Below are 15,009 nucleotides of genomic sequence, written 5' to 3'. Positions count from 1 at the left end.
TAAAACTTTCAAAAAGTTTTATTATTAAAAAGATCTAAGAAATTTAAGATGTAATTTTCTAATTAAACATTAAATTTTTTAATTAAATGTTTTGTCTTTTAAAAGGTTTAATAATCTAATTAAATGTTTTGCATTTTTTAAAGTCTTTAATATTCTTGTTTAATTGTATTTTTTTAAATGTTTAATTATGGAAAATATTTTATCAGTAATTTTTAATATTTGTATTTTTTTAAATTTTGTTTAATTTCATAATGACATGTATTGTATCTTGTTGAATTATCTCATTCACTATTTTGTCTGTTTAATATCATTTAATTGTATTTAATGTTTAACTCTATTAAACAGACAAAATAGTGAATGAGATAATTCAACAAGATACAATACATGTCATTATGAAATTAAACAAAATGTTTAAAATACAAATATTAAAAATTACAGATAAAATATTTTCCATAATTAAACATTTAAAAAATACAATTAAACAAGAAGAATATTAAACACTTTAAAAAATGCAAAACATTTAATTAGATTATTAAACCTTTAAAAAGACAAAACATTTAATTAAAACATTAAATGTTTAATAAGAAAATTATATCTTAAAGACAATAAAACTTCAAATAGGAATTACACAGAAAATACAATGAAGCATTTCAAAAGAAAATTAAACATTAAAAGGTGGTAAAACATTTAAAAAGAAAAACCTTAAAGATTTAATTGAAACATTAAATATTGGGAAAGAAAAAGAAACTCAAACAAGCCGATAAAACATTTGAAAAAACAATTAAACATTAAAAAGAAAACATTTGGAAATCAAATCAGACATTAGAAAAGAATAAAAGGTGAGAAAAGAGCAAAACTAAACATTTAAGAAGAATCAAACTAAAGACAAAACATTTGAAAAGACACCAGTTAGACTTTAGATCATCAAATTAAACAGAAGAAACAATAAAACGATCAAAAAGAGCAAAAACAGATAAAGGTCAAAGCGTTTTCTAGTCTGAAACGAAAACATCAAGTTGTTTCTTCATACATTTCCTCTTTCTATGTTCTTGGTTTGATTGTGGACAGATTTACTAAGAACTCATTTCAGAAAACTGCTTTCCAGATAAAGTCTACTAGTAGTTGAAGGCATCGATCAAACTAATGTTACCTTCTGATCTCCACAAACTTTACTGTTCAGTGAAGAGATCAAAGTTTGTTGAGGATTTTTAAAAAACCCACAGGTGAAGGTCTGAGAAGAAGTCAGATGTATGATCTAAATGTGAAATCAAGACTCATGGTCACAAGTTTTAAGGCTTCTGTTAACCATAAAGTTCAAACTAACAGAGAAGTACTGAGAAACCTTTAAGATTTCAGTCCTCAGACTGTCGAAAGGTTCAAACTAATAGAGACGTACTGAGAAACTTTTAAAACTTCAGTCCTCAGACTGTCTGAAGGTTCAAAGTAACAGAGAACTACTCAAGAACTTTCAAGATTTCAGTCCTCAGACTGTCGAAAGGTTCAAACTAACAGAGAACTACTCAAGAACTTAGAAGATATCAGTCCTCAGACTGTGTGAAGGTTCAAACTAACAGAGAACTGCTGTGGGACTGAGAAAATTTCAGCCCTCAGACTGTGTGAAAGCTCAGGTCCTGAAGACTCGGGAGGTGTGGAGGCTTTGGAAAGTCTTGGAACTGAGGGTTCCACCCTCCAGCACAAAGGCTGAAGTCCAACCTCCTGAGAAAAACGGTCGAGTCGAGACTCGAGTTAAAAAAAAAACTCGAAATGGCAAAAAATAGATGATAAATGCGCAAAAAAAAGAATATTTAGTATCTGAGCGAGTAGCTCAGGGGGATAAGAAGAAGGACTACCAACTGGAAGGTCGCAGGTTCGAGACCCGCCAGTGGCACTTTTCTTTCTTTGTCTTTGTCAGAATTTTGAGAAAATTTAAGCAGTGTCTGGTCTTGAACCAGCGACCTGCAGCTCCACAGGCAAATCCTTAACTCACTGAGCTACAGATCAGATACAAAGAAATAAATTCGTCGTCCCTTTGGCATCGCAGTTCCTGAAGTGACCGCATGGGCGGAGCCAAGGCGGAGTCTGGGTGGAGTCTGGGTGGAGAGTAGGCGGGGAAGTGGGTGGCGGCCTCCCCCCTCTACTCCCCCACCGCCCACCACACCTTCCCCCTCCCGACGAGTTTTTCGAGTCTCCACGAGTTCTTCGAGTCTCCACAGGTTTTCCCCAGTTTCTGGAGTTTCCACCAGGTCGGAGGCAGAACAAGTTGTCATGAAGAGGTGCTGAAGTCGACCGGGTAGAGGACTTTTTACAGCGACTAGAAGGAAGACAACTAGAAGAGCAGGCCTTTAACCACCATCCATAAAATCCATGGAGTCGCTCCAGAGAAATGAAGGGAGGTCAACTTTTATCAACCTCCATCCAGATGTTCAACTTCATATCTTTACTTGGACATTTTTAGCACCACAAACCTTTAGTATCACACTATATTATCATTTATTAGGACTTTAATGGAATCCACCAGCATATTTACTTTTTGTTGACAAACTTTATTCTTGTCGTCGTGGGACTGCAGTATTTAAAACTGTTCCTTCTATTTGACCTCATGTTTATTAGTTTTAGTGGAGAAAGTTATTTTAATTGTTGATTAATCTCTTAAAAATCAAATAATAAATTGGGTTAGTCAAGAGCTATAAATTTCTTACTTTGTCATATTTTAAATATGACAAAAAATATAAAAATAAAGCGTCTTGAGACAATTTGACCTGTAACTGGCGTTATACAAATAAAATAGAATTTAAATTGTATGTATCTTGTACTGTTGGAGTAATTCAGCCATATATGTTGGAAAACACATTTTCTTTGTCCATTAATCTGTCGTTTTCTCCAGTAATTCATTTCTTGTTTTGGTTTATAAAATGTCAAACTCAAATATATTCAGTTTACTGTCATAAAAAGATTTACATTCATGATGCAGGAATGAGGCAGTTTTTCACTTTTTATCTTAGTTTAGTCAGAAAGACAGTTGATAATGTGTGAATTGTTGCAGCTTGTGAGCCGTAAAAGGTTTTAATCTTTGGGGCCGAGTGCCAGAAAACATTTAGAAACCAACATCAACAAAGCACTCAACAAAGATTTGAACATCAACAAAGGGAAATCCAACTTTTGCATGACAATGTCTAATTAAAGGACATTAATTTCCAATTTAAATGTGTGTTATTCATCCTCTGGAGCTTTCTCTTCACATCGTCTTCCACCTGGACTGGTTTGGTCGGGAGCATGTGCAACAAACATTTGAAAAACTGCACTTTAACATCAATGAATGACACTGAAGTTTAATCTCTACATAAATGAGACTGAGTCTGGATGTGCTGCTCTGTCATTAACTCCTAAGTTCAGGGAAAGTTCAAACAAAAGAGGACAGTTCAGATCAGACTTGAGAATGAGCTTATTTTGAACAAACATCTCAGACTTTCTGAGCTTCAGCACCTCTAGCAAGATATTTTAACAACAAGCAACTCAAGAGATCCACAAGTTGGCGAGAGCTAGCTTTAGCTGAGCCAAAGAACATGTGGGACGCTAACCGAGCAAACATTTCAGACTTTTCTCTGTGAATTCAGAGAAATAATTTCCTATTTAATGACAGAGCTACACATCTTAACTCAGTCTCATTAAAACAGACTCTAATTCAGTGTCATCCATCCATATTAAAGTGCAGTTACCCAAAATGTTTGTTGCATGAGCTCCAACAAAACCTGTCCAGGTAGAAGGCCACTTTGACAAACAGGAAGTGGAAGATTCCAAGCAGATTTATAGAAGGGGGAACCGGACTGTACTAAGTGTGGTCCAGTATAGAGGGGTGTTTTGTGGGTTTTTAAGGCTGTTAATGATTATTAGTGAGACATTTGGAGTAGATATTCATTTGCAGTCAATGAAAGTATTTAAAACCTTGGAGTTAAACTTAGAAGAACACAAACTCTAACAGAAAACTTTGTTGATACGTTTTTGTTTTGTTTACAGATGTTAAGTTAAAGGAGTTTTATTCGTGACGTCTAACCAATCAAATCACTCCAGAAGACAGAGCGACCACAGGTAGATAAAGGTTCAGAGCCAAAGTAGTACCATTTTTAAATGCATTTATTACCGTAAATCAGTAAAAAATAAAATACTGATAATCAGTAAATCAGTCAGCCCACAATTACTACAATTCTACAATGTATGTCTCTTTGCTCTGACTTGTTATTTGTACAATATATGATGTATATGATGGCGTTTTTTCATACCAGAGGCTATACTATGATGTTTTCTAAGAGACATACGATGCTACTCTGGTTGTTCTGGCTCTGGGCTGCTGCACTCCTCCTCTGTTGTTTTCTGGATTGTACTCAGCTGCATGCCTTTGTCCACCCGGCCTCCGTTGACTCGTCCCGCCTGCCGTCTCTGGAGCTGAAGCTGGATTGGAACAGACCAAAGTACAGTCCAATCACGATGCCAGCTGCCTCTCAAAAGGCTCCTTCATCTGGCAGGTGGCAGCACTTCTTCTGAGGGGAAGCTGAGCTGGTCCAGCAGAACTTTGGAGATGTGTTCCAGTGGTTGGTGGATGTGTGGAGATAGAGAGGGACCTTTGAATTGTTCACAAAGGAAAACAGGGAACTCATTGGTAGTTTTAGTTTAGGGTGCTACTGCGGTGTGTTTTTGGGTTTTAAGAGGTGAACAGGGAGAGTTTTTTTTTTGTATTGATTATCTTTTACATTGTTCCTGGTTGGAATGCCCATCAATGTCAACATGAAGTTCACTTTTAGTTCTGTTGATTTATTTTTATTTTACCAGCACCCATTTGTTTTTAACCCCCTCACATGTTGTGTTGTTGTAAACTTACTCTTTCAAATAAATTAAGCCTCTGGAAACCAGCGTTTGGACTGTTTTTGTGTTGCTCCTCACCTACTGACAGCTGTGGACTAAAGGCCATACTGTGACATTTTTAGAGCGACATGCTATACTATGATGTTAGATGGGCGACACGCTATACTATAGGCTTTTTTAATTGACATATTACTGACTTTTTTTTTGTTTTTTTTTGTTTTTTTAGCAACATATAAGAATTCGAACAGTTTTAAAAGTTACTATACTTCTACTTGTGCAATGAAATTATTATTCTATGGCATTTTTTAGATGATATACTCTGTTTTCTTGAATTACATACTATTTTGACAATATACTGCACTATGACATTTTTTAAACTACATATACATAATTTTAGGCAACATCCTATCATTTTGTGCTTTTTGAACCACATAATAATCTGTGGGGTATTTTTGCCGACATGCTATACTATGAACTACAGGCCATACTATGTTATTCTTGAGTAAAGCATACTATGACGTTTTCTGAACTACATCCTATACTATGGCATTATACACAGAGTGCTTTGGTTACATGTTGATTTATAATCTAGATTTTTTTCTTTGTTTTTTGACGGGATTACCACAGACCTGACTGTGAACACCGTTGACACCCACCTTAGGGAGACGCTGTCTAAGATCTCAAGGCTGCTTGGTCGTGGTCTTTCTGGCACGTACTCTTCAAAGATGAGCCGGGAAGTTTAACACTGATGGAATGACACCAGGTCTAAGCCGACAAACTTCCAATTCCTCCTCAACCCATAGTCTCTGGGAAACCTACATGGAGTAAGAAAATTAGACAGAGAAGTAATTAAGTCTGTACACAACATATTAAAAAAGAAATCATGCTAATAAATTAAGTACAAAGAACCGAATTCTCCAATATACTGGAGACCAGAGCTATTTAATTTGATAAGTATAACCTTGTTTGGTAACATTTCAATTATTTGAGAGCAGTCCTAAAGAACTGCCTGTAATCCCAATCATAAAATGGATTTGGAGGAAGAACATGGTAATCTGGATATATATGAGTTAGGCTTTATCACTACTATTGGTAGTATTGGTGGTAGTAATAGTAATGTGACTACTACTAGTAGTAGTGGTAGTACTCACTACTGCTGCTGATACTGGCACTGCTACTACAACTTGTAATACTATTACAAATGCTGATACTACTTCTACGACTCTAACAGCTGTTTATACTACTACTGCTGCTTGTACTTTTAGTATTACTACTACTGCTTGTACAACTATACTACAGCTACTATTAATCGTCTGGTATTTGGTTATCAAGCTGCTAGCTCGCCTTAGCGTTTTGCTAGTGGCTAACTAGTTAGCTCTCATAGACTGGAAGCTCTCAACAAGATTTCATAATGAAAAAAGAGCCAAAAACTATTCTTACCTCTGAAAAGTCATTCCAAGTTTCCTTGTCTCAATCCTACGACGTAGTGTGTAACTATGCAGCACAGTGAGACGGCATACTTGTTGTTTCCGTTTTCACGCCGTCTACATCAACGGAACGCACTGAAACTTTGCCCCCACTAGCTTAGCCTCGCTGTAGCCGCAGCTCAAAGGGGCGTGTCCTATCTACTCATTCATATCTATGAGAACAAAGGTAGCTGTACATAAGGACGCCTGACGTTGATTAGCTGCGTAAATACCATTGTATACAGTCTATGGTAAATACGTATGTGAATCGCATCATTGGCTGCAGCAGCCAGTCACCGGTCACTCACTGACTCACATTGAAAAATAGCACAGAATGAATTGTTACGTGTTTATTTATAATTTAGGTTGGATTTTTTTTTTTTTTTTGTGCGCAGCGCAGATTTTCTGTGCGCGGAGACCGTGTCAGCAGTGCGCAATTGCGCACGTGCGCAGCTTAGAGGGAACAGTGGTTCCAGCTAAAAATATCTACCTTGGATCCCTTCCCTCAACAACATGCGTACAACAGACTGTCAGATGTATTTAGAGAAGTGCTCCAGATGGTTGCGTTGTGTTGTTTTGTTAAAGAAAACAGACTTAGCGGTGCTTTTATGCTTGCCTTGTTTTGGCTGTACAGGGGCTTCCGCCTAATGGTCTGCATCAGATTAGGAAGATAAATCATTAAACAGCAGTTTGTTGCCATCCTCAAATTGACCTCCTTAGCCATGCAATGGAGTAGAAACTGTGTTTTTGAAACAGTCATTTTCTATATTACATTCCTGATACAAACCTCTCCCCTTTGCTATCTATTGTTCTCCCCCTCAACCCTCTCTCCCACCTCCCCCACTCACATTAATTGATATTGTCTCACTTCATTAGAGCCATTTTACACTGGTAGAAAATTTCATATTCATTTTCTCAGCGTGTTTCATCATTGCTAATTTCAACCTTTACTGTCACCCATAAAAATCTATTTCAGTTTTATCTCATAATCTGCGTCCTCTCATCATTTTTTGGTTATCCAAATTCAGGCTCTAACCTTTTGCTACCTTGTAGCTGAGCTGGAAAAAAATAGCTTGAGTCACTGTGAGCTCGCTGTCGGTGTAGATGGGGAGACGCTGTACTTTCTCTGGTTAAGGCACCTTCTGTTGTAGCAATTACCACCGGTTTGTGAGATTTATTTTTCTTTTTTTTTACCGTTTCTGCAGGAAGAGAAAAATTAGTTTTTAGCAAATGGGTGTACAAAAGCCTTTGAGTGTTTTTACGTTGCTTGATTGGGATTTTTTTTTTCTTGCAAGTCCTCTCCCTGTGTCGAAGTGTGGGCCGTCACTTCTCGCACAAGATAAATGAAACACTTTAAGAAGATTTCCCTTTTAAATTTCTCCCTGCTGCTGCTGCTGGATTGAATATTACCCAGACATTCACAGACTTACTGTGGTTACACTGTCATGTTTTATACTAGCCCAGACTAAGCCAAACGCTTTGTAAAACCCAAGACATTGCAATGCTGTGACAGCTTAGAAAAGCAAAACAGAAGAAGCAGATAATCAATAATAAATAGATTTCCAACAACAGGTGGGTCTCTTGGAGGGGAATGGACCATCATGATGATGTGAAAACAGGAATGAAAGGCTGCCCAAAATGACTGATTTGTTTTCCATATACATGCCAGTTGCCAGTATACATATAGAAAGCAACACATCATGACTGTACTGCAGATGGGAATAGTGCTCTTATAATGGCAAGAGCACTTATGATGCTGTAGAGCATTGCAGACAGATGATAGTAGTTTGGAGCTCATAACTTGCCTGTGAGATCAATTCAACAAGAAAGTTGATTCAGGAATGGTGGAGTTGTGGGTTTTTTTTTTCAGTCTTTAAAGGAATCATAGCTGTGGCTTATAGGACAAGACACTTGGCCACTTACTATTTGTAACCGTTGTGTACTGTTCACGGTTTTGGCTCAAACAAATCTTTTTGTAGTGATTTTTTAGAAATGCTCTATAAAAAATGGATTGATTCCTGTCAGTGGAATATTAATTTATTCACAGGTTGTTGTCAGAGACGTGTAACAGGAAGCTTGATCTCACAATAATGAGGTGCTGTAGTGACAAAACAAACAAAACTAATGTATGGTATATTTGTTAATGAATAATCTATATAACCCATTAGGCATTACTTATATCCTTGTATACTTATTTATATGGCAATATTTTTTGGTCATTTTCTTCCTAGAATGAATGCGGAAGAATTACCACACCGATACTGTTCTACATATTCAGTGTTTTTAAGATCAGAATAAAAGAAAACAGAATTATTATTATTATACACATATCCTATTTGGGTTCAGGAGTGACATCTGGAAGAAGGTAAGATGTTTTTTAGTCATCCATTTCACATTGTGCTAATAATAGATGATTTCAATTGACTGGGACTCCAATATTTCAACTGACGCTCATTTTGTTTAAAGTATTTAACATTTTACAATCACACAGGTAAATTGCGTGGACCTGCATCAATGGCATTTTAACTAGAGTACATTGAACAATCTGAAAAATGTCTCCCACAAATCCAATTCTAATCAGAAGAATTATTGACTCCGACAAACAAACAAATGAAGTGAATTAGCCGGCTGGTGGGGCAAAGTCAAGTACATCCGCCCGACAATATTTATTGGATTAACAATGGATTCCGATGTGTCTTCCAGTGCAATCATTACAAAGGTTAATTGAAGCCACTCTGAAATGCAAAGGCTTAATAGCACTCGAGGATGCTATCCTCATTTAACTTTGTGAAAATCAACTGATGAATGCAGAAAACATTGTTATCACAATGCACACTGCTTTGATGGTTGTCAGAACTAAACTTTTCCAGTTAAAAGCTGCAGTGTTTTTGCTAAAAATCTACACACAAGCATAAAAGTATAGCTGTGCTTTGTATAGGCTAGATACTACCTCTTTTTTTTCTTTTTGATGGCAAAGACAACCTAAAAAGCAAGTCTCAGATCGTTTATGTTCTGTGGCTGCCCACAATATTCTGACTCTGCCCTGGGGACACTCAACTCCATCAAACAGGAGAAACAAACAGAATCAGCAACTGAGTGTCTGCTCCTGCTGTGTAGTAGAGTAAGTCCTCATCCGGTGGAGCTCCAGATTTTCTGTGTGTGCTTGTGTGGGTATGTTTCTGTTTGAAGTAAGAAGTGATGAATGAGAATTGATGCTCATTAGTTTTTCCTGACAGTAACATTGTAAGGTTACACCTATAACATATTTCTGACAGAAAATAACATTCCTGTTTTTGTGTTGTGACTGGCTTTGAAACAGAAAAGACATCAGTCATGGTGTATTCTCTGACAGCTGACAGACAGCCTGAGATAGCCTCAGTGTTTGTGTGTATTGGGCTAGATGAGTAAAGAAGGATCAAAGTGCTATGTGGTTTCACTGGCGGAGTGAAACACACTTCACCAGCATGCTCCTCCATTCTCTGTGCTCCCTGTTGTTGCTGAAGCGTTCGACACACATGCATGCATTGACTGTGGCCAAAATATCTCCACTGACTGTGGAGTGCTGTGCTGTTTTGTTGCTGTGCGGAAAGACAAACAGGCTGAACTCCTCTGGTGTTCATCCAGCAGACCAGAGCGGACCAACCCAGCCCAGTTGGCTGCTGCAGTTTGTCTGCGCTTGTTTGGACCTGGCTGCACTAGATCTGGCAAATGGCCCAGCTCCAGAGCCACCTTGCCTTCACAGGCAAATGTCCTGAAAGATTGATGAGCAGCTTGAGCGTGCAGGTGCAGGAAACAGCTAAAGGAACTTCTAGACATACAATGACAAAACTTGTCTGGTCCTGACTCAACAGATCCTGATCTGAGATATTACTCAGGCTGTTAAGTGTTATGCCCCATATCTTGTCAGCATGTGCTTCTTGGCGATCATTCTAACTTTGATCTACAGATGCCCCAGTGTCCTCTTTAGGAATTTAAGCAGACTTGAACTTTGATTAACCCTAATTCAGCCACAGAAGGTCACTGCAGAGGCTGTGTAGGATGTCAGTTGGCTTGAATAAATTAATTTAATCAATTTTTTGTTGAACTTTCAGTTTAATTGTTGCCACAGGGAAAAAAAAACACAAGGTCGAAAAGGCCATTTGTTGGCCTCATTTGGTCTTTTACTGACCTTCAATGTATAGTGTATTGTGTGCTCGTGCATGTTTTAAAGCTAGATATCTAGAATAATAAATACTTGCAAGAGTGTAGTATCCTTCTCATTGTAATGCAGAACCGAGTTCCCACGCAGAAGATGAGTTTCCATTACTTGGGAACAGGAAAAAACCAAATTCATCCCCTTTTGTGACAACAGTTTTAGATATTTTGCACGGTCCAATATGATATCAAATAGCCGTTACATTTCATGGTTTCTGATGGTACTATAAATGCCCCACAACTAAAAAACTATCAAAACCAAGGCCACCCTGAAATAATGGAAAAAGCATGCCACATTACACACTGTTCCTACCTCACAGAGGGATGGATGATGTAGGTCACTTTTTACCAGACTTGATTGAGTAGAGAGCCAACCACCCATGCAGAGCAGAGTGCAGCACGTATGCAAAGCTCACTTTAATGAATTTCAATCTATAACCCTGTCCCTCCAACTTCCCACCCACTTTTAAAAATGGGTCCAAAATGGCTAAAGGAAGTGTTACAGTGAGAAATCACAAGGCTGCCAGATACGGCAGTGATTTTGATGAATTTCCTCATCAAAGACTCGTCACGCCATATGGCAGATCTCTGTTTTGCATCTGACCTTCTCCTGTTAAATACCCTGTTTCATAGCAGCAAGGTAAGCAGATAATGGCCTTCAGTAATACTGCAGGGACAAGAAAACTGCTGTCAAACTCTTTCTGCTGTGCACAACAAAACAGAACAAAAGCAGCAAAACAAAACCTTAGAAAACGTTCTCTGCGCTAAACCACGTCCTTGATTAGTGATATGTGCTATGCCGCTGATGTTCCTTGCTGTACGCTTTTAGCCATTGTAATGACAATTGTAGTGATAAAGGGGTTGGAATGAGATGCATATTCAAACAGATACTGTAGCTGGAAGTAAATTATTAAAGGCCGCAGCAGGAAATGGAGATCTTTTGATTGTCTAAGAGCTGCTTCTGGTCTGGTGTATTGGTCAGCACTGAGCACTTTTAAATTCAAGATGTAATCTTTTTCATTCGAATAAATTATACCCTGAAGACATCCAGCAAAAAGGAGATAATTTTACCAATTGAAATGGGAATCTTGAAATGAATTTTGAAATGAAAACCCATTTAGAAACATTTCATTGACAGTTGGGTTCCCCTTTTTTTCCCAGCTGTTAGATGACTCCAGATCTAGCTCTAGTTGCTACACTTTCCATAACAATGTCTAATCCTTTGTCATGGAGATGAGGGGTAATGGATGTGGCAGATTGGTATATTGATGTAACATATTGAATATGGGCATGCATTGAAGAATTTCAGGGACAAATAACTGATGAGTGCTGGCATTTGCAACAAGCTCTTTCCCCTCACCCATAAAGTAATGTAGAGCTGGTAATTATTTGATATGAGATCAGGCACCCATAATAATTCCCTCCCACCCTCCATGAAGCAACCCCAGGCTGCACATAACCTCCACAGCAGAGTATTGGGGGACCAGGGCTGGACAGGCTGGGTGTGCATGGGTGGCTTTGGAGAAGTAGTGTTTACGAAAGTGGGCTTTGAGAGGAGGGATTAGTCTTCTTCCACTTAAGTAGTGGGCAGTGGGTTCTGGCTCTGCAGCTGGAGCAGCCAGCACTCCACTCAAGTCAGATAAGGCAAAACAGAAATGGCTCCTGAAGCAGCTCACAGCATATGCTAACACACTGATAGTTACAAACATATAGGCAGAGTTTGTTTGTGCAGATACAGACAGAAACACTTTATAATACTTTAAAATACTTACAATATTACATGAAGTCTTGTTGTTTTCTGTCACTTTTGTTTGAGATATCTGATGACAGTTTACAGTATTTCCTCCGGCTTGATATACAAGGAATAATGACAATGCAAACACAGAAACTCATAAGCGTGAATTAACTGGCCTACGTGTGGGTGGGATTAGAGACAACAAGGGGAGTCATAAACGAAGTAAGAATAAACGGATAAGGGGGAGATGAAGAAAAGAAGAGTGGAGGCGCCAGACGTGCAGAGGAGCCAGAAACGGGTTCCCACAGCGTAATGTGAGAGCAGAGGAGGTTGTGAGAGGTATGATGCAAGGGATTGGATCTTTCAAACGGTAATCGCTTAGCTACCCAAAGGGGACAACTCCCTCTTTCCTGCTCTCTCTCGCTGCTCGCTCCGCTGTCAGGACGAGGAGGAACAGGCGCCGGATTGAAATGTAAAAGAGGCAGAGGATCAGAGACAGGTGGAAAATGAGAGGAGCAAAGGGCAGAGTGGGGGAGAGATGAGGCAGAAATGGTGCCGGTCCTGTACTTGAACAGAAGTGGGGAAGAGGCAGAGCAGTTTGTGTATTTTCGGTTGTGTGCTTGCTTACATGTGAACATGTCCATTCTTGTTTATGAGCAGGCCTTGAGAGGAACTGTGCAGATTATTGTTAGACAGGACCTATCCTATCAAATCGCTCCACAGACCCGCTTCAGGAAATGTCACTCATGTGAATATCTCCTGGGAAAGGGGAGAGAAATAGAATAAGCAAAAAAAAAAAAAAAAAGGTAGAATGATATCCATCAGTAATATAAACAGCTGGAGGTAATGCTGGGACGAGGAAGTACTCAGCGCTCTGACTCCCCTGAGGGGCAGCTCAAGGGAGCTCCACCATATTGCTAACGCATGAATCTTCTGCCCTTATAAGACAGAGATTATGGATTGAGTGGAATTAGACCAGCTGCTGAAGCATTAAGATAAACAGCCAGAAAGATTAGAGAGATGAGATTAGAAGTGAGAGTTGATACAGCGGCTACTGACGCCATGGATTGTTATTTTTCAAGGCTGGAAATGAACTTGTATTTACAACCTAAAACATGAAACTAACAATCTAATCATCCTCTGTTTTAGCAGAAGACTGTTGATATGAAATTGGAGTTTATGTAAAATTCTCCACTGAGACGTGGAGAATCATTTCTTTCAAACAATTGTTGGACAGTTCTTTCCCGCCCCATCTGAAAAGAAATCACTTATCATGACATCCTTTCATCATCCTATTGTAAGGGAAAATGGTGCATAAGAGTGCCCTCCGACCTGTGTGCTTGATGCATATATCATGTGCAGGCATTAATTTTTGAATATTAACAGCATGAATTATTCATTGATCTAATTACAGCCATGACTCATTAACATACATGTGGAGTATGCGTGATAATATTCAAAGAAAGAATGGCTATGAATCATGGATCGCCCACTGTGAACACACATCAATCAGGAATGTCTTGTTCAATAAATAGACAGTAATTGGGCCCAAAGAAAGTTAGTTATTTGCAGGCAGACCTTGTTAAATCTGAAAAAAAGAAAAGGTTGTAGTTGGTCCCCAGCTGGAAATGATATTTTTTTCAACAGTGGTTTTGGCCTATTTAAAACAAATTGAAGGTATACACTAATTTGCATCACTGCACTTCATTAGGTTTTCCAACGCAGTAAACCAGTAATCCTATTTTTTGTGTGTCAGCGTTGAAAAAGTCCCTGTATTCATACAAGAAAATACATTGTAACATATATTATAGTCAGGTTGGCTTTGTTTCTGTGTGCTTTCCAAAACTATTTAAAATTTTGAAAAATTAACCTGTTTTCACTCTGACTACTCCATAGTTAAAGGTGGAGTGTACAATTCCAATCCAATAGACTTTTTTGCCAAATTCAGTGAATATCTCCTCACAGTGCCCATTGTGTGCATGTGCTGAAAAAAAATATATATCAGGTGTTCATACACTGCCCCGACTCTGTAAATGGACCTTGATGTTTGCATGTTAGGGTTTTCAAAATCATCTGTACTATAGGAAACAACAAAACCCAAACAGCAACCTGTAATGCTGTAAATGGAAATTTTTTAGTGATGATTTGTATTGTGCAATAAGGCAGAGAGTTTTTTTGTGGATTACTCATTTTAATGGCACCACTTGCCTTCCTGAATGCAAATGTTTCATCAGGACCATTACTAATTTGCAGGGGCATCATTGCTGCATCCTGGGCTCAGCACCACTCGAGACGATGCTGATTGGTTTAAATAAATACACATAATACGGCAGAAAGATGATGAGGTGTATCCAGACCATTCTCTGTCACTATGGAGATAGGGCTGACTATGTCACTGCATGAAAAGTCATATTATTTACCCTGTGAACTGCTGAAAACCTACCAAGTTCCCAGCAGTTATAAGCAGTTCACAGGCTGTGAACTCCAAGTTTGCTGGTGCCGTAAATTGCCGTAAACAGACACTGTTTGTGGGGTATGGGGGTGGGTGTGTGGGGCAAGGGGGGTGGGTGTGTGGGGGGGGGGGACTTCACACTTAGGACATGGCAGAGGTGTGAAAACTAATTAGCAAGGTCTAATGAGGATTAAGTACAAAAAGGACTTGGTTAGAGTATGGAGTGAGATTGTGGTCATGGCTATTAGTCACAGTCTTCAATGCCAAAATCCAACCTGCTATAAACCTCAACATTTTATTCTGCA

General features: G+C 38.6%; 1 protein-coding gene and 1 long non-coding RNA gene across 5 annotated transcripts in view; one reads left to right on the top strand and one right to left on the bottom strand.

Annotated features, from left to right (window-relative positions):
• rtn4rl1b (reticulon 4 receptor-like 1b) overlaps positions 1-15,009 on the top strand; it is a 156,851-nt gene that overhangs the window by 72,223 nt on the left and 69,619 nt on the right. The gene's annotated exons all lie outside the window — the stretch shown is intronic.
• On the bottom strand, positions 4,378-5,773 carry LOC129349340 (uncharacterized). Of its 2 annotated transcripts, none has more exons than XR_008602323.1 (2): positions 5,514-5,773; positions 4,378-4,616 (listed from the first exon to the last, which is right to left on the bottom strand). It is a non-coding gene; the product is annotated as an uncharacterized LOC129349340 (long non-coding RNA). The 2 variants fall into 2 exon arrangements; XR_008602322.1 differs by having other exon boundaries at positions 4,378-4,565.

Source organism: Amphiprion ocellaris, chromosome 7, assembly GCF_022539595.1.
Source record: "Amphiprion ocellaris isolate individual 3 ecotype Okinawa chromosome 7, ASM2253959v1, whole genome shotgun sequence".
NCBI classification, from domain to species: Eukaryota; Metazoa; Chordata; class Actinopteri; family Pomacentridae; genus Amphiprion; species Amphiprion ocellaris.
This window is presented reverse-complemented; position numbering and strand designations above follow the sequence as displayed.